The sequence below is a fragment of the Podarcis raffonei genome, chromosome 1 (genome assembly GCF_027172205.1).
Source record: "Podarcis raffonei isolate rPodRaf1 chromosome 1, rPodRaf1.pri, whole genome shotgun sequence".
Classification (NCBI taxonomy): Eukaryota; Metazoa; Chordata; class Lepidosauria; order Squamata; family Lacertidae; genus Podarcis; species Podarcis raffonei.
Genome location: NC_070602.1, coordinates 69136107 through 69155921, shown reverse-complemented (window position 1 = coordinate 69155921; position 19815 = coordinate 69136107). Strand labels below are relative to the sequence as shown.

General features: G+C 41.5%; 1 protein-coding gene across 6 annotated transcripts in view; it reads right to left on the bottom strand.

The window, feature by feature from the left end:
- The window catches only part of DENND2B (DENN domain containing 2B), a 153786-nt gene that overhangs the window by 112009 nt on the left and 21962 nt on the right, over window positions 1-19815 (bottom strand). For 3 of the 6 annotated variants that reach the window (XM_053391786.1, XM_053391748.1, XM_053391795.1), the window contains exon 2: window positions 9667-9757. The exons of 1 other annotated variant lie outside the window; for it this stretch is intronic. The gene's annotated coding sequence lies outside the window, so the exon portion shown is untranslated. Of the gene's footprint in view, window positions 1-8518; window positions 8741-8913; window positions 9161-9666; window positions 9758-19815 lie in introns of those variants that run through there. 2 more of the 6 variants (XM_053391757.1, XM_053391766.1) reach the window with 2 other exon arrangements.

The following is a 19815-nucleotide window of genomic DNA, read 5'->3' as shown; positions in this document are numbered from 1 at the left end:
CATGTCAAATCTGCTATTCAGACATTTGGTTGTAAAAGCGTCCTGGAGGGCAGAGTAATTTTGAAATGGTGAGCAAAGTTTTAAAAATTTGAGGCGGGCAAGCAGCCTGAGAGCTTGTGGAGAAGTCAAATTGTGGAAGTATTTGACAACTACCGCCCAATCACTAATATCCCATTCTTGGGCAAGGTAACTGAGTGAGTGGTAGCTGGCCAGAAGCAGGTGTACCTGGAAGGAAATGGATTATCTAGACGCATTTCAATCTGGCTTCAGGCTGAGATTTGGCAATGAAACAAGTTTAGTCACTCTGATAACTCATAGGAAGAGAGAGGTGGGGGTGGGGGGAAGTGCAACCCTCTTCATTTTTCTAGACCCCTCAGTGGCTTTTGATGCCATTGACCATGGTATCTTCCTGGAGCGGTTCTGCAGATTGGGAGCTGGGGAACTCTGTGCTACAGTGGTTTCACTCCTGTCTTCTCCTGCACTACCATCAAGCAGCACTGGGAGTAGCTCAGCAACTTGGCGCATGTACTGTGGGGTCTCGCAGGGTTCCATATTGTTTCACATGCTCTTTTTTTTATTTTAGCATGAAGTAACTGGAGGATTTCATCAGGGGATCTGGAGCTTTGTCATATGTGTATATCTATTTGATTGTTTTGTAAACCACCCTGGGATCCAAACAGACGAAGAGTGTTTTTAAAATGTGGACAACAACATTAACAAGCGCAACATTTGGAAACATCCAATTCTTCACATGCAGCCAAATAGGTAGATACAGTAGGAAGCAGGAGAGATATTTCTGGTTTTGTTTTTACATACATAGAAGCCAATTAACTGTATAGCCTAATCCTATGCATATTTACTCAGAAGCAAATCCTGTTGTCTTCCATGGCGCTTTCTTCCAAATCAATGTGTGCAGGATTATAGCCCCAAATCAGAAAGCTGTAAGCCCTGAAAGGAGTGCCAATGTCACTGAGCCAAAGCTTAATGTCTTTATCCACTTTTGTTTCAGAAAAAGCTCTCGTTCTCAAGAATAGATGTTTTGCTAGAGTAAAACAGACATCTCCTCTAACAAACTGTGGGAAAGATCCACACAGCTGTATTCTGTCTTTGATTCTTTCAGAGGCTCTTATAAGTGAGGGCGAAGGCCAGAAATGAGAGCAGCAGTGGCTGTACATGCACAGGTCTACAGATGGGTTCTGTATTAGCTGCAGGCTAGCTGAAAACTGCCCTGTACTCTCTAACCTGGCCTCTGACACCTGAGTTGTGTGTTTTCAAGATCCCACCCTATTCTTGTGATTGTAATTTGCTTTTGCTGTTTTTAATACTGAATTTTAAAATGCTGCCAGCCGTCCTGGGACCAGCTGGTGAAGGATGGTTAATAAATGAGAGGCAAGATGGTGTGGTGGTTAGAGTGTTGAACTAGGATCTGGCAGACCAGGGTTCAAATCTCCACTCAGCCACAAAACTACATGGGTGGCCTTGGGCCAGACACTGCCTCTCAGCCTAGTCTACCTCACGGGGTTGTTGTGGAGAATAAATGAGAAGGAGGACAGCCATGTACACCACCTTGAGCTCCTTGGAGAAAAGGGTAGGATATAAATGCAATAAATACTACTACTACTACTACTAGTAGTAGTAGTAGTAGTAGTAATATATACACTGAAGCACTTGAAAGCCATAGAATATATACTTCAAACTGGCACATTTGCTACTGTGATCGTAACTGCAGGTAGTGGGAGCAGCAGCAGCAGGGCATGCTGAATGAAGGAATTCCTTCAGACAATCAAGATGCTGCTTTAATTTGATTCAAATGGCAGCAGAGCTGGTAAATACCCACATTGCACTGGTGTTTGCTATGGAGAGCACATACAGTAAAATGTAAAGAGAGTGGGAGACAGGTGTCCCTGAACATAAGAAGAGTTCTGCTGGATCAGTCCAAAAACGTACCTATTTCAGCATCCTGCTTCCTACAGTGGCCAACCAGATGCTTCTGGGTACAAACAATAGCCTCTTGTTCCCCGCGGACTGGTATTCTAAGACATTATATAGTATATAGCCATCAAGTAATGAGAGATGCCCAGAATCCAGCCAAGGTCAATCACTGTAATAATAGTCCAACTTGGTAGGATATCTTATATATATATATGCACACATGAATGAGCATGGTTCATAGTGCCAAAGAAGTGTCTGATAACTAAATAATGGAATATGGAAACTATTTTCCAGGCAGTAATACATCTCCGTGCATGGATCTTAAGGATAGATGGCACATCTAGAGGTTTTTTTCGGATAAATATACGTGGCTTTTATATTCCTCCTGTTGAAACCTGTAGCAGAAGCAACGCTATCCGAACACAGCTGGGAACTGACACTATTTACAATCCGATTGGATATCCATATAGAAGCACGTTAAGGAAACAGCTGTTAGTACATGTCTTGTATGTTTACTTTGCTGAAATATGCCACTGTTTCTAAGAGTTTAAGAGAATCCCCTAAAATACCCTAAAAGAAAAGGTAACCTTAAGGCTATTTTGCAATATACCAAGTGGATCATTTTCAGTGTATAGTTCTCCAAATCACGCCTGCTCAGGTGCTTGTGAAGTGATTCAAACAAGAGCGTTACATGTCTGAAAAAATATAATAGATCTCCACTGTGGGCCCCACTTAACATTTTCTAGTTGTTTGTGCCATCTTATGAGCATGAATGGAAAGAGCCATTGGTGTTTGCTCTAAGCATTAATCCATAGTAATAGAAAGTACAAAAACTCAAGTTCAGAGCAACTTAGCTCCAAAGCACACCACAAGACAAGTAGTCCAAATCTGCAGGCTTCCCTTTTTCTTGAAAGTTGGTGCAGCACCCTCCACAAAGCTCCCTCATCTACGAATGTGCCCAAGATCACTCTTGTAAATATCTGTTTTAGGGACTTGGGGAAGAAGGGGGTGTAAGCTGCATTCTTGATGCTGTGAGAGGACAACAGTGGCTTTTTCTGTTAAGCAAAATCTCTTTGTGCAAATTACTACCCAAGCTGACCTATTGCAAAACTGTCAAACGCCTCGCCGGTGCCAACACCAACCAGGTTCTCTTACAACTACTTGGGTGACAACCACGGCCACAGCCAACATTCATTTATAATACTCATTAAATAGGCCATTTTACAACCTGCTGGCATGCTCCATAGCTAGTGACAGCCAAACTTATTAGCTCTTCAGTTTCCAGTGCACTAGGATTTGCCTTTAATTTAAATATTCCATTTTTTTTCATTTTAAGAAAGTATTAAAAAGTTTAAAATCCATGCAGGAGACCTAATTTGTAGCAAATGTGTGGAAAAAATGCCAGGCCTGGCTCTGTTCGGTGCCTGTTCCCAAAGCCTGCTTTCTATCACAACCGCAAACGGTGTCACAAGTTCACCAAAGGAACAAGGCAAAAGCTACAGAGAGGCAAGGGATTCCTGCTAATACTGCTCCTCGTGTATGGAAAGGTGGTGGCTGACCAGGATTGCTGACAAAGAGAAGTCTCCTTTACACTCTCTCCCATACACCTTAATTTCAAAGTACCCATTCTCCCACTAGCACGGACTTGTTACATGAGCCCTGGTTTGCTCTTGACACTACATATGTTCCTATAGCTTCAGTCTGGACCAGGAGGGACCTACAAATGTTCAACTACTTTGTTTGCCCAACCCAAAGAGTGCAACAATTCTGCCATTGAACATGGCCTTTTAAACAATAAGGGGAGGAAAGAATTTTGGGTAACCCCCTGCTTAATGTACTCTTGTTGGCTCAGAGGTGAGGAACCTGAAGCCCAGGGGCCAGATGCAGTCCAAACACAGGGTTCTCTGGCCAATACAGGCTTCCCTTCCAAGCTACATCAGTCCCCAGTCCTACCCCTATGCTTTTGCCTGGCTGGAATATGCCCCCGAACTGTGGATGGAGAGATGGAGTGTGTGTGGAAAGCTCTGTGTTTTATATGGCTGGAATGTAGCGGGAATGTAGCTCACTGCACAAAGGTGCATCTATTGTTTTCCCACTTTTGCCTTTGGCTCCGCCCACCTCTGGTTCCCAGGAGGTTGATCATGAGGAAAAGTGGCCCTTGGGATGAAAATAGCTTCCCACTCCTGGCAAAGCTAGTCACAGTAGGCAAGGTGAAGGCCAGCGCTCCTTTTACTTGCTCCTCAGAAACAGCCAGCAAACCTCTATTCGAATCTTCATGCTCCAGCATACAATCCAATCCAACAATAGTTACTCAAGAGTAAGTCAAACTTATCTCTGTGGAACTTACTTCTAAGCAAGAATGCTTGGAATTATAGTCTCTGTTCTTAAATACTAGTGATACATACTGTGGTACCTCCGGTTACAAACAATTCATTCCAGAGGTCCATTCTTAACCCGAAACCGTTCTTAACCTGAGGTGCACTTTCACTAATGGGGCCTCCTGCTGCCACCGCGCCGTCGGCACACGACTTCTGCTCGCATCCTGGGGCAAAGTTCACAACCAGGAGCATCTACTTCCGGGTTAGTGGAGCTCATTACCTGAAGCGTTCATAAGGAGGATGGTACATAACCCAAGGTTCCACTGTACATGCACCACCACCACCACCACCATACAAAAAGGGGGGGGGAATTCTACCTGTTAAGTTGCAACATTTCATTTTAATTACTTGTTTCGTATATAAAAATGAGACAGTGATATGACTCACTGCACTTGAGTCCAATGCTATTTAATTCCTAGACAGTGAATCTATAGTACAAGGCCTGGATCTACTCACATTTTACTTTTATTTACAAAGTGGGTGTCTGTACTTTACCTAACAGGTACATTTTTATTTTTGATGTGGCTGTAAAAATATTATGATTTAGTAGTGGTTTCGATTTCCCACTGGTAAGGTTATACATACAGATGTAAACTGCATTTAGTATGAGCTCACTTTGAATGGGCATATGGAAATTATATTGAAGAAATATTAAAATTCTGCTTCGTGCTATTTTCCTAGTTAAGCTGTGGGAACTGCAAGAAATCCAATGCAGGAAATACTATTCCATCAAACAGAAAATCACATAAATAGATAGGATGTCCAGTCCAAACCACTGCACTGAGGAAGGATTTTCCATACCTAAACATGTTTAAGAGGCTAATCCATGGACTACAATCATACAGTCTGTGATTATACAAACTACACATAACAAAGACAGACTAAGAGTAAGGGAGGTGAATCATGCCAAAAACTGAGGGAAAGCATTTCGTAAAACAAATTTGGATGACTCAAAAGCAGACACAAACAACTGCATCCTTGCATCTGATGGAGTTTGTTGCACTGTGGACCTTAGCTTACAGGTTTCAGTAGATTTTTTAAAGTAAGGCTAATTCTGCATTGGATCATCAACCAATGAAACCTTAATATGGGTGTCAATTGGCTCCTTTATGAGTATATGGCAGTGCACCTGTGGAGTCCAACAAAAACCAATTTTCTTAGCAATTCAGTTCCAGCCTGCTCCACCAGCATCCTGTCTACATTGGTGGCCTTTGTTTATTGATTGACTGATTTCCATCTTCCCTGCTTATTCTAGTTTAATACAGTAAAAAAATTCCTGTATGGTAATAGAACTTTAATGAAAAGATATGTCAGATACCCCAACTACACAGTCTAAATTAGGAAAGCTATCCAAAACATGCTACCCCATAATTTTACGCCTCCTTCAAGCAACTCCTGCAGCCCAGCTAGTGCCAAACATAATGCTGTGCTTTCCTTTAGACCACATCAGGAAGGCCAAGAGGGGAGTGGTCTTGTCGTATGGACAGCTGCCTGGGCTTGTGCCTTGGGGAGGTCACTTTGATGCTGCTAACACAGTGGTTTGGCTTCACCCAGTGGCAGAACTTGGGTCTCAAGTTTCAGCAACACTCTGCGTGATGCCAAAATTAGGCATCCCTCTGCCTCTCAACTCTCATTCTACACCATAGTTGCCGCAACCCCCGTGGTGCCCCAAGCCTCCGCAACCAGTGTGACCAAAATCTTGTACCCCTAAATCTACCTCTACTTCACCCCCAGAGGCACACTGTCTCTTGAAACAGACAGGGGCCAACAATAATAATTTTGTCATCTATAGTCAGCACTGCAAATGCCCGAAAGGCAAGATAAGGGTTGTGTTGAAATCTTGTGTCGTCACATTCAGCGTATATACATCACTCATGATCCTCTGCCCCCAAAAAACAAGCAACCCAGGCTGACACTTCCAAAATGCTGTCATATGAGAACAATATGTAGGCAGCAGTATCTGGAAGGCTGCATCCCCATCACTACTAAAGAGGTGAAGGATCAGGACAAGGAAAGAGGCAGGAGTAGTAGGGTTTTCAATTTGGGCAGTCTAAAGATTATGACCAACCACTTTTAACAATGTTTCCTCACTGTAAGGAAACCCTCCTGGGGGTAAAATGTCACAAGCATTGATAGGAGTTTGAGTTTGGTGCTAAATCTATACATTTTCAGGATTAGACTTAAAAGGAAGTGATTGTGGAGCATTTCCACCTTATGAGGAAAACTTTTATTTCCTTGCTCTTCCTTGTCATGCAGCCTACAACTCCCAAACACTGACAACAAAACCTGCAGTATCAGTTAATTAAAGCTCTGATTTTATATTTTTGAAGAGAAAAAGAAGCTATTTATCTTTGAGGAGAAAATAACTAAATGTAGTGCAACAGGACACAGCCTTACCCTAGGCAATGATAAACTACTGTGTAAATATTACAGCACAATTACATATGGTAACACTTTGTTCCTGTCTCCTGAATTTAACTCTGGACTGATCCGATAAGGAAGCCTGAGGTTTTGTTCTTAACTTTCCTGAAAGATGTTTTAAAGCATGCGGGGAGGAGCTGTAATTTAAAAAAGGAAAAAATGGGAGACAAATGCTATGCTTCTTCTGCAGTATCGTTGTTATTTTCACTCCGTCCATGTTTTCCTTCTTGTAGTCATACCCAGCACAAAGAGGAAACAAGCCATCAGCAGCATGTCTGAACCATGCTAGCAGGCGCACTGAAGCCAATCAGAAGTGTCTTTTATTGTGTAATGGAACACAAAAGACACTCTGTTTGAGAAACTCGGGAAGAAAGCTAAAAGCTTGTGACCTACTCTCCCAGTCAAAAACTGCAACCGTGGCTAACAAAGGCCTGAGATACATAGAAGACATCCTAGTGAGCAGACCTTAAAATCTGTGCACAGGATTTATCAGTTGACCTCCAGCAAGACTGTCCTATACCCTGACTAACCCACCCAAATTCCATATTATCAATTATCAAAAATTCACCCCGTTCCCACATTCTGTATATGGAACATTTAGAGCCTGAAACCAGCATGTTTCTGCCTATCCTGCTGGATGTTGACTGCTGAATGTATTAAGTTGATATTTTCAACGACCCACCTCTGCAAATATAAAAGGGGAAGAAGGGCTTAGTAGACCAGGGATCCAACCCTTTCAGTGTTTCACTGGCAGAAAGTTCATACTTCCCAAGAGAAATTGCAGAAGAGAAGAAATCCGGGGAATAGGTCAGAGGAACACAAGAAAGTATCTTATACTGATTCAGACCATTGGTCCATCTAACTCAGTGTTGTCTTACACTGACAGTGTCTCTCTCCAAGGTTTCAGACAAGAACCTCCTGCAGATGTTCTGTAACTAGCTAAGGCCCTTCTAGTGGTCATTTATATACACTGTCTAGAAGCTGAACACTGGGATCCTGACCTTAGCTGAACTCCCTAGAATGAATAGTAGTAAAACTCTAATTCTCATCATCAATCCAGTATATTTTGGTCATGTATTAGCTGAGTTTTCACAACACTTGATTTTATTAGACAGGCATTAAAATATTGCCTATTTTCCACCAAAGGCACCAGCTATAAAGCACAGTTTCATTTCATTTAAGCCTTTACTTGCACATCTAAAATGAAATGTTTTTTGGGGGGAGGGTTGTGGATTTTGTTTTGTTTTTGCCTCTGCCTACATCTGCACCCAGTTGGAATTTACCATAAAAGGTGTTTTAAATGCACGGAGCCCAGAAATAACCAAGAACTCAAAGGAAGTACCCTCATTAAAAAGAACAGAGCAGGTTTGATAAATAATAAAGAAACTTTACCTGATTTTTCTGGAATGCACATTTAAAACAGCATAGTTTCCTTAACAATGTTTAACCATTGTTTCTATTTAACCACCTTTATTTAAAACCCTGTTTCTGCAACATGCATACAATGCAACTTCTCCTGCAACAAGTTGATATTTAAAAAAATGCCTTTCCTAAGCTGAGTGGTGCTGCTGAATCTCACACTGCTGGAGAAGTGAACTCGCTAGCAAAGCAGCCACAGTCTTAAGGCAACCTTCCTTCCTTTTAATTGTTTAAATCCCAAGCACAGGCTTGATTTCTTTTGCCCCATCTATTTCTTCATTTAAGTGCATGTAGGCAGATCCATCACCAGGAAAAATTAAGCAGCCACTCAGAAGTCAAGAACCCAAACAGCAAAATAAAAGAATTACCTTCAGTGTAATCACCATCATTGCGGTGGATGTGGACCCGACTGCCATTTGCGGGTCTCGAGAAACTTTCCTGAAACTCTCTCTCTCTCTCATGTTGGAATACTTCACACAGAGAGAAAGTAGTAGTCCCAGTACAAGATTCAACAACTTTTCACAGGCAAAAAGATCTATTCGTCAGGGCGGGCGGTGGGTGAAATTCACCATTTCCTCCCTCTTTGCTTAACAAAACCCAACTGCTAGGGCATGACATCACTCCTCGGAGAATGGGATTCCAAACATACGCTGACATGCAGCTCCAGAAACGAAAAGGAAAATTAAAAGAGAGGGAGGGAGGGAAAGAAAGAAAGAGAAAGAGGCAGAGACAAAAAAAGAAAAAAGGGGAAAGTTTTCATTACCTGACACTTGCAGCACTTCCCCTTCCACGCCATTCTCGATTTTTGTATTTCCCAGACCAGAAAAAAAGCTTTGCCCTATTAGCTGAGGCACTGGACGAACGAGCGACGTTCAGAGTCTAATACCTGCTGTGCTTCCCACAGCTCCTTCTCATGACCTTTCACAGCACAGATGTCGGCCAAAATGATTGCAGGGAGAGTACACAGACTGGCTGGGTCAGTTGTCATGGTGATCATTCTCACCCTTTCTCTCTCACACACACACGCTCGCTCGCTCTCCCTCCCTCCCTTCACACACACACACACAGTGTCACAATTCTGGAAGACATCCATGAAACAGCATGCCTTTTCATCCAGGTTTTTTCCTCCCTACCCCTCGAGCATTTTGCCCCTCCTCCTCAACCGCCACCGTTGCTCTCACCAAGCCAGCCCCCAGACGCTTCAAATTGATTATTGCTGCTTCAAAAAAGATAATGCCTTTTCAAGTCAGTGACGTCGAGTTTAAGGTACTTTCCACTCAGCTAAGGGTTGCAGAGACAGGTTGGGTTGCAAAATCTTTCTGCAATAATTTTAAAAAAACACCAGAGAGGCCTGCCACTGCCTGAGCTGGGAGGAGGGGTGTATGAGAGGAAAAGGTGTGGGGAGGTGTCATTTGACATTACAGATTTGATATCTCTAGCTCCGACATCAAACTGAAATACAATAGGAAGGATTACAGAGCTGGAAAATCACTCTTCAGGCAGCTAAATGGCTTACCTTGTTGCTCAACCCAGCACTTTGTGAAAATACTTAATTTTTGTAGATATTCATTGTCGCCAAGCAGGGCATCCTGTAGTCTTTCATCCTTCTGTAGTTAAGAAGAAAAATATAGATGTGAGTTAGGAATGAAACAGGATTGTGAAATGAGGAGAGATTGCCATTTCTCCCAAAAGTTTCCTTGCTTCCAGGGCATACCACTCATTGCAGTAGAAATGCTACCCACATTCCAGACAAGTTAACCATCTATTCGCCTTGCCAGTACCTGGTTATGTTGTCAACAAAATTAGTGTGACTTGGGTATGCATGACAAGGCAGAAAGCTGCTGTCTTTTGCCACTGGGAAATAGTTCTTTAGAAACAAGCGGAAGTTCTTTTTGATACTTTTTGCTACAGCTTCTGAGTGAATCTCCTATTTTTTCCAACCTTTCCATCTTTCTTACTGTTTGTGCTTTAAATGTGCTTTAAAAGTATGGAGTCTTTACATCTTGATTACTGTTTGCTTGACACAATGTTATTATTAATAATGAAATTTAAATAAATTTCTACTGCACAACTAAATTCACAACAGAGAAGAACACAACACACATAAAACCAGATGCAAACTGTGCAACTGTATGCTTCAGTGCTTAAAAATGAATAAAATGAGCAGATTTTAAAAATAATAATAATGCCCGTTTCAAAGTTACGGAGATTAAATAGAAAATTCTAATTATGAATACGTAAGTGTGAGGAATGCCAGAATCCACAGGATTATTTTCTACATCAGCCACAAATCTAAATTCATTTACCTTTATCACAGTTCTGTGTGAGAACTATCTTAACAAAAACAAAAACAAAAAGACTGGTTAATGCTTTGTAGACTATAAAATAATTTCCTATGTAAACTTTTTCCCATTTCAAAACATTTTAAAATGATGCCCACTTTAATATCTAGCAGTTAGGCACCATGGCAACACTGGATAAAATACTTGGAAGAAAATAATATTGTTTCTCTTTTTAAGCTTATTGCTATGGAAACAAAAAGGACCCTTTTTAAATCTCATTGAACTCAATGAGAACTTTGACAGGAATTTAAATGGGAGCAAAAGCAAGCCCAAGCCTTTTAAACTTCAAGATAGGGCCTTGGAGACTTCCTTCTTTGGAAAGTTAATTGAAGACAGTCAGTGAAGATTTTAAAAGCTCCATATAAAGTCTCAGAAAATCTGAACAGTTCCCGTTTCTCCTATGTGAGCAACATATGCAACGCTCCCCCTAGTGGGAAACCAAGTCCTTTAAAAATATCTATTCTTACAGAAGTCCACGGCTTTCATACACTACCCAGCATGTTTTTTTAAATGCAGAATATTACAACTTCTGTAGAACCTTTCTTATCGGTTTCTGTTTAATCTGCATCTTTTCTAGGGAAAGACTGCAATCTAATTTAGGGAGAGGGTTTGACTCAGGGGTAGAGAATCTGCTTTGCTCGCATAAAGTCCCAGATTCACTCCCTGTCATCTCCAGGTAAGACTGAGAATGACGCCCTGGAGTGCCACTGCCAGTCAGAATAGACAATATTAAGGTAGATGAACCAATGGTCTGACTCTCTATAAGGCACCTGGCTGTGTTTCTGTGGCTCAGAACTTAATCTCATGCCATGACACGACGAATGGAACTAAAACATTGCTTCTTCATATATTGCTCAGAAATCTGGATTTTCAAATACTTCCATTAATAACGTAGCATAGAATAACCCAAACCTCAATACACTTCTAAAGCCAGGCAAGTCACAGCCAAAGGATTGCATCAGGGTCACAAGTGCCGGCCAGGGAATGAGATTATTCCAAGAACATAAAAAGATGCCAGCAGGATTGGGCCAAAGGCCCATTTAATCCAGCACTCACAGTGTCCACCCAGATGCCCATGAGAAGCCTGGAAGCAGGAACATATCCTCCAACACGCTCCAAAGAAAAACCGGGGTGTGCGTCTTTCAGGGCTGCACGCACATCACTCATGCGAGAGCACAACCCAAAAAGTGTGCATCTTTCGGGGCCACAATCTCCCAGGAGCCAGGTGATATATATTTATTTTTATGTATTAATAACTGTGTATTAATGTAACATTTTAATGTGTAACTCTGTATTTTTGTGATGTTTTATTTAAGTTGACAGTTGCTGCTTAATTTTGTGTTACTTTTATTGTTGTTAGCCGCTCTGAGCCCGGCTTCGGCTGGGGAGGGAGGGATATAAATAAAATAGTATTATTATTATTATTAATATATTAAGTGGCATAGAAATTAAATAACCATCTGGCACAGACATTTACACTCCAGTCCCCTCCAAGAAAAGGAACTGCCATGCTGATCCTGGCCACCAGATCAACCTGCTTGCGAGCATCAAACAGCAGGACATGGGAAGGCAATGCTTAGAGCAGGAGTGCTAAACCTTTGGGCTTACTAATGTTGTTAGACTACAGCACCCATCATCCCTGAGCATTGGCCAGGTTGGCTGGGAGAGGTAGTCCAGAATATCTGGAGGGAACCACATTAGTTGAGACTGATGCAGAGAAAGAACAGTGGACTGAACGGTAGTGGATTAGGAGTAAGAGAGATATTTAAGTGTACAGTGGTACCTCAGGTTAAGAACTTAATTCGTTCTGGAGGTCTGTTCTTAACCTGAAACTGCTCTTAACCTGAGGTATCACTTTCGCTAATAGGGCCTTCCGCTGCCGCCACGCGTTTTCTGTTCTCATCCTGAGGTAAAGTTCTTAACCCGAGGTACTATTTCTGGGTTAGCGGAGTCTGTAACCTGAAGCGTCTGTAACCTGAAGTGTCTGTAACCCGAGGTACCACTGTAGTAGGTTGTAGGAATGCATTCCAGACAGGTGACAGACACCAAATTAGTGCTTGCCTCTCTCACAAATAAGCAAAAGCTTTTGCACTGAGAAGTTGCTTTTCAAAATAGACTATTTCCCATTATTGTCTCCTCCAGATACATCATGGAAATGGTACAGGCTGCCAGGTTGGATGTCCAATAAGATATCACCCTGTTTATTTACACAGGATGATCTTACATGGTAGCACTGCAGTCACTTTGAACTGAAAATGCAATGCAGACCTATGGCATTTTTTTGCGGCCCCTTTTGATATTATGTTCTAAATGTTCTAAATGTGAGCTAGGAACTTTACACAACCTGTGGTGACTGAGCAGATCATTATCTTCAAAAAGCTCATTAGGCAGCAGGCAGTAAAAGGAAAATGTCAGGCCGCTTTTTCTCTGAAAAACCATCTCTTTTCTGCAGGGTATCTCAAGTGCTTAAGATTCTTTTATTCTGCACAAGCCTCGAACTGCGTAGTCATGTATGTTATTGTGAGCTGCAGGGATCTGACATAAATAACTTTGCAACCATGAATTCAAACAAAAGTTTCCCTTCAAATATGCAATAAGAATTACAATTCCCAAGTGAAATAGGAATCCCCATGGCAATAGGTTAATGAGACTATGGAAGCACTAAAACTAGAGATGGTTTTAAGGCCCAAACTGCACATGACATAAGCCATGTATTTAAACAAGTGTGCTTAATCTGGCCATTTTTAGTTTGGAGAAAAAAGGAGCCATGCGTCCCTGACATGGTCCCAATAATCTGAGTTGGGTTTTCTGCTGAAAACAACTCACTCCTGGCTTGTTCAACCCCAGAACTACTGTTTACTGCAAACAGCACCTTCAGCCAATGGCTGCCAAGCAGGGCATGATTTTTATGAGAAAACTGATGTTCTAGATTGGGGTCTTTTCTACAACAAAGTTTGAGATGAAGGAAGGAGGCAAAGTATATTTGCTACTGTTGTGCCTCTTGGATATAATCGTGACTTATTAATAGAAACGTTGCAGCTGCTTGAACAACTTTAGGCTGCCACTGTGGGAAATTTTGGAGTGAACATCCGGTGCTAGTTCAGTCTAGGACCAATAGAGAAAATGCTGCCTCCAGAAAAGGGGTTTATCCATTATATTAAGGATTAAAGTAATTGATGTTGCTGTCTCCCCATATACTCAATAGGTACAGCAACCTCCACCACCAACCTGGTGTCCTCCAGCTCCTTCAGCATGGCTCTGCTCCCCCTAGCTCCAGCAGCATATGGCTGGGGCTGATGGGGGTTGTAGACCAAAATATCTAGAGGGTTGGTGAAGGCTGAGCTGGAGTCTGAAAGGGAAGAAAATGCACATTTTCTCCTGTTGTTTTCTGGCACATCATAGAGCAAAGAAGCTTAGTGAGTAGCAGGGATAGGTGATTGTGCTAAAGGTTAACTAGAAATTAGCCCAACTTTGTGCAAAACTGCAAGCAAATTCAAAACAACATTTATTCATGCAGTTCTACATCTAATTAGTATTGTGTTTCATTTATTTTATTCTCCATCCCTTCACTTCCTGCTTAGAGCTTATGAGCAGGGATTTAACAATTAACCTGGCACAATTTAGTCTACTGTTGTGGTACTTTAGAGATGGCCAAGAGCTAGATGTGCCAGAAATCTCAGACAAATCCTGTTCAGGCAGACATTTGCCCATAGAAAGTTGAGAGGTGTTAAGGCCACTCACCTCACAAAGTACATTCAGATCAAGTCTGCTTAAATACAATGAAGTCTGAGCTTGAAACGGTAGAGTACGCACTCTAAATTATGCATTGTCTGTTGTCTGTGTATGCACATCATTGAAATTTCTCTCTCTCTCTCTCTCTCTCTCAGTAGCAAAGTATTTTGCACAAGAATTATCCAACAATCTTGAATCACAACTATTAACTATTAATCCAAATAGTTAAACATTCACCTAAAATACTGTGCAGTACAAATCTATGTACAGTGGTACCTCGGGTTATATACGCTTCAGGTTACATACGCTTCCGGTTACAGACTCCGCTAACCCAGAAATAGTATCTCAGGTTAAGAGCTTTGCTTCAGGATGAGAACAGAAATCATGTTCCAGCGGCGCGGCAGCCGCAGGAGGCCCCATTAGCTAAAGTGGTGCTTCAGGTTAAGAACAGACCTCCGGAAAGAATTAAGTACTTAACCCGAGGTACCACTGTATATATGTCCCATTAGTTTCAAAGGGACTTACTCCCAGGAAAGTACACATAGGATTACAGGCTTGCTAGCAGTGTGGATGAGTAATGCTACTAAACCAAGGCATCTTTAATTTGGTAAAACCATTTTTAGGAACAAGGATGCCAAAGCACTGTGGATGAAGCATTTGGAAATCAATTCATCATGACATTCCCCTGTGCAAACCTCATTGAAATGGAGACTGAATGGGAGATATTCACAGTAAGTTGTGGCTCTGGCATCTTGATCTTAAAAGGCACTGAAAATAACATAGCAGAATTACTCAAATCAATCAATCAATCAGTCAATCAATTAATCATTTTACACACAGAAATCATTTTCTAATCACAGTTCCAGACACTCTAAAGGATATAGTGAATACATAGATCTTCCCCAAACTGCTCCCCTACAAATATTTTGTGCTGTGCTATCTGGGGCTGATGGGAGTTGTATTCCAAAATGTCTAAAAGGCACTAGGTTGGGGAAGGCTGGAGTAGATATTTACAAAGCTAAAATGAAAAAAAAATCCGTGCCCAAACTATATCATGCATACTATGCATGTTGCACAGGTAGTAGAGATTAGTGTGTGGTTCATGGACAAGAGTGGAAGGAACTCATGGGTTCCTATAAAGCATAGAGTAAGCCCTGCAGTCCTGCCCTATTGTCCACTAAAACACCAAAACACAAGACTAAAGCACCAAAACACAAGGAGAAGAGAATGGCTGCATTTGAGAACTTGCATACGCGGCACTCTGTCATACCTTGAAATGAGTCACCTGATGCACCTGCCCAAAAGATTGACAGCGGCTGCTTGAACATGATATGTGACACATTGCTGTATGTAGCTTTCATAAGTTTGTAACTACTGGGTGCCAAACTATATCAAATTGAGGAAAAGATATTATTTTTAATATTTGAAAAATCAGGAATCATTCCAATACTACACACATTGGGTGAGATCCAATGTAGCATAAGCAGGTGTCCTTTCAGGCAGCAGGGCTTCTGCTTCCTCTTCTCTCCCTGCAGCCCACGGCACATCCCCAAAATCTGATCCAGAGTGTCATGTACTGAAGTTCTCACCCTGGGCCAGCAGGGGGATACTGTGGATAGTTTTCACTCAGGTCCACATATGCAAATAAGGAATTGAAAGTGACGTTCAGTGATTGGATAGTTACAGAAAAGTGTTACTGTTGCGTTGTAGTGGAGCTCTATATAAGAAGGCTGGCTGAACCCTTCAGTTCAGTTCTGTTCTGGCTTGTGAATAAACAAGAGCTGTTTGAAGAATCGCTGTGTTGTCTGATATGTTCACCCACAACTTAACACAGAGAGTTGGGAGACCTTCCATAAAAATATGGGAGGGCACATGGGGGGGGTTCAAGGGGGGAGTAGAGAAACCTGAAGCAAGTGAGTGGACATTTTTGAATGTCACCTATTTGCATGTATGCGAGTCATATCAATTTCACTGGAATTCCCAGGCAAGTGTGGTTAGCTAAGAACTAACCAAATAGACACATTAAGTGCCAGTCCATTTCTATGCACAATTCATTGTGCCAGTCTAAACCATTAAAGCCCTACACAGTTTGGGATCCAGGCTGCTGAATAATCGCCTCAACTCACAGAAACCCTTCCCATAAGCCATTATCTTCATAGGTTAGATGGGTGGTGACCAGAGTAAAGGCCTTTTCAGTTGCAGCACCTCATCTATAGGACACTTCCTTGTGATTCCTTTTATTCATTTGAGCTTTTTAACTATCTTAATCCCATTTTAAGCTCTGCTAAAATGTTAAGCACTTCTACTGCTCTACTCCTTTGATTGTTACAAATTGTTTTACATTGTGCTTTGAGGTATTATTGATTTTATTGCCTCAGTGTAAGCCATCCTGGGGAGTGGAAACAGCAACAGGCCAGCTGCAAGTGATTTAAATATATAATTCTCAAGGATGGAGTCACATGAGAAATAGATGGACCATGTGCTAATTTCAGGCATCACTTGACTTTTTCAGACAAGAGCACAAGCAAAGCTGCCATTGAGAAGAGTAGTTGCTGTACCCTTTTGTTGTGGTAGCAAAAATGACACAAATATGCTTTGGAAACCGAATGGTGTGAAACAGCCGTTATAGCAAATGGGGCTTTTATGTCATCAGAAATTGCTTCAGACACAAGCTATTGCAGTGGAAGCAGATCATGTACATTTCACACAGACCCAGTTTATATGTTGCTCATGTGGCATACTCAGATTCCTTCTGGCAGAATCCCACGCAACTCTAGTTTTTTTGGTTTTTTAGTTTTATTTATACTTTTCAGATTTACACATTTCCTTAATTTTACAATAATTTTAACATTTCAAAACTTGACTTCCTTCCCCCTCTTTCTGCGGTTCCTTAAAGTTATCTTTTTTAAAATATCTTCTGCATATCCAAATTCATTTAATTTGCTCATTTGTTTATCTACTTTAAATATATACTCCTGTGAAACTGTAGGTTATTACAATAATCCAACCATGTAACTCTAGTTAACACATTTTAATATTTGCATTACATGGAAAAGACACAGCACATGAGAAATTGCCACATTAGAACTACCACCTCCCAGGAATGTGCAGCACAGATATGTGAAATGACACGGAAACCAGATTATTATTTTATGTAAACACTAATGGAACAGTGTGGGATCTAGCCAAGGGGAATGATATATACCATAAAGGTAAAGGGACCCCTGATCATTAGGTCCGGTCGCGGACGACTCTGGGGTTGTGGCGCTCATCTCGCTCTATAGGATGAGGGAGCTGGCATTTGTCCGCAGACAGCTTCCAGGTCATGTGGCCAGCATGACTCTGGCGAACCAGAGCAGTGCACAGAAACGCCATTTACCTTCCTGCCGGAGCGGTACCTATTTATCTATTTGCCCTTTGACGTGCTTTCAAACTGCTAGGTTGGGGAATGATATATATCATACTTCCCTGTTAATGAAATGTTGATTGTGCTTTCGTAACTGAAAATATCTTCCAAAATGTAGGTTTTCTCAAATATATGCACCAGTCTGCAGTCTTATCATCAAGTGACCACACACTGTGTTATTCAACCCCAAGCAGTTTATTATGGCATAAACTTTATTTTGCAGCAACTCATTTCATCAGGTGAATGAAGTAATTTAAAAAGTATAATGGAAGATGGCTAAGAGGTTATATACATTTTTGCATGACTGGTATCCTTTCATTGAGCATGGATAGCTCAGCTGGTTAGAGCATGGTGCTGATAACGTAAAGGTTTCAGGTGCGATCCCTGTACGGAACAGCTACATAGTCCTACATTGCAGGGGGTTAGACTAGATGATCCTCAGAGTTCCTTCCAACTCTACAATTCTAGGATTCTATGTTCCAGCTGCCATGAGCCCCAAGCCACTCAAGTTTTAAGAATTTTTAAGCTTCAGACATACACAAAAACTAGTCCGATATCATGTATCTCAGGATCATTTCTATCACATGGAAAGAGTTGTCCTCACTCTCTCACAACTATACCGAATACATCCATTTTACTTCTATCTGCTTAATGAATGACGTGCTTTAATGAGTAATAGTACATGCACTATGAAGCACAATGCATCTGTTAACAACAAAGTGTTCGATCTGGAGCACAAAGCAGACGACCCATGGGCTGTAAGTCTAGTCACTGAAAAATGTGGCAGAATTAAGTTGTTTGTAAAGGTCTGCCCATTCCCTGAAGATTTATATCTGCTTTCTAAATCATCTGTTCCTGCTAAAATAGTGTGTGAGCAAACATGTGTGTGTATATCTACCACCCATTAACACAAGCTATATTTTAATCCATTAACACAAATGCAAGAACTTTGTAAAGGATTGGGTGGTTGATCAAAATGTTTAAATTATTATTTTTTCTTTATATTATTAAGCAAAATGGTTAAAGAAACTTCCCTAGTTTATAGCACTCTGAAACATACAAACCCTTTGAGCCATTAGCAAATCTAAGCTCTAGTCAGGAATGTATCTCAGAGGAGTTCTTCCATCTAGGCTGTTCCAAAAATACAGTGTGCCTGCGGTTTATTTTCTCCTGCATATTTAAAGGAGATTTTACTTTCATGATGCAGTCAAGGGAAATTCGGTTCCCAAAAAAATCACTCAGACATCCAAATTCAATGCAATGACAATGATTCCAAGAAATGCAGTTTCAAAGTGTCAGGAAAGAGTGAGGGGAAATATACGGTACATTTCTCCAACCTTTCCTCAGGTATGGCAATAGGGCTTTTGCTCCGAGGTCAGCACTGATTCACATGTGTGTGTACAACACTTGATTACTCTACACTTGACTTCCCTTCACTTGTTCACAGAAGAGAAGGACCACCCAGCTAGTCCCAGCCTCCTCCCCCCGTTACGTTGCCTGGTTCCACCTCCAGCATCAGGGTCAGCTCTAGATGTTCATGTGCTAGCATAGTCCTCTGTAGTGCATAAGTCTACACACAAGCAGCCCAATCTCATGGGAGTTTTCACATTAACAAGTCAATAGACTTCTGCATATTACCAAAGTGCCAGGGCCAAGACAGCATGCTAAGAGTACAGCATGTACTGTTGTAATTGTGCGATGCCCCCTTCATGCAAGTAACATGGGAATGGGACTTAAATCGCTGGCAGCTGAACAAGTGAAGTGATTTAATTCAAAAGCACACCTTTAAAATTATTGGTGGGGATATGGAAATTCAGTATCATCACTTACTACAGTTATCAAGTGGTAGACAAGCACGTGTCACTTTGCCCTAAGATGTTCGGCATTGCATTGCTAAGATCCAGTCATAGAAAAATGTCTGAGAAGCCAAGGCAAAATGTTTAAAACTGTACAGTGGTACCTCGGGTTATGTACTTAATTCGTTCCAGAGGTCCGTTTTTAACCTGAAACTGTTCTTAACCTGAAGCACCACTTTAGCTAATGGGGCCTCCTGCTGCCACCACACGATTTCTGTTCTCATCCTGAAGCAAAGTTCTTAACCCGAGGTACTATTTCTGGGTGAGCAGAGTCTGTAACCTGAAGCGTATGTAACCTGAAGCGTATGTAACCTGAGGTACCACTGTAT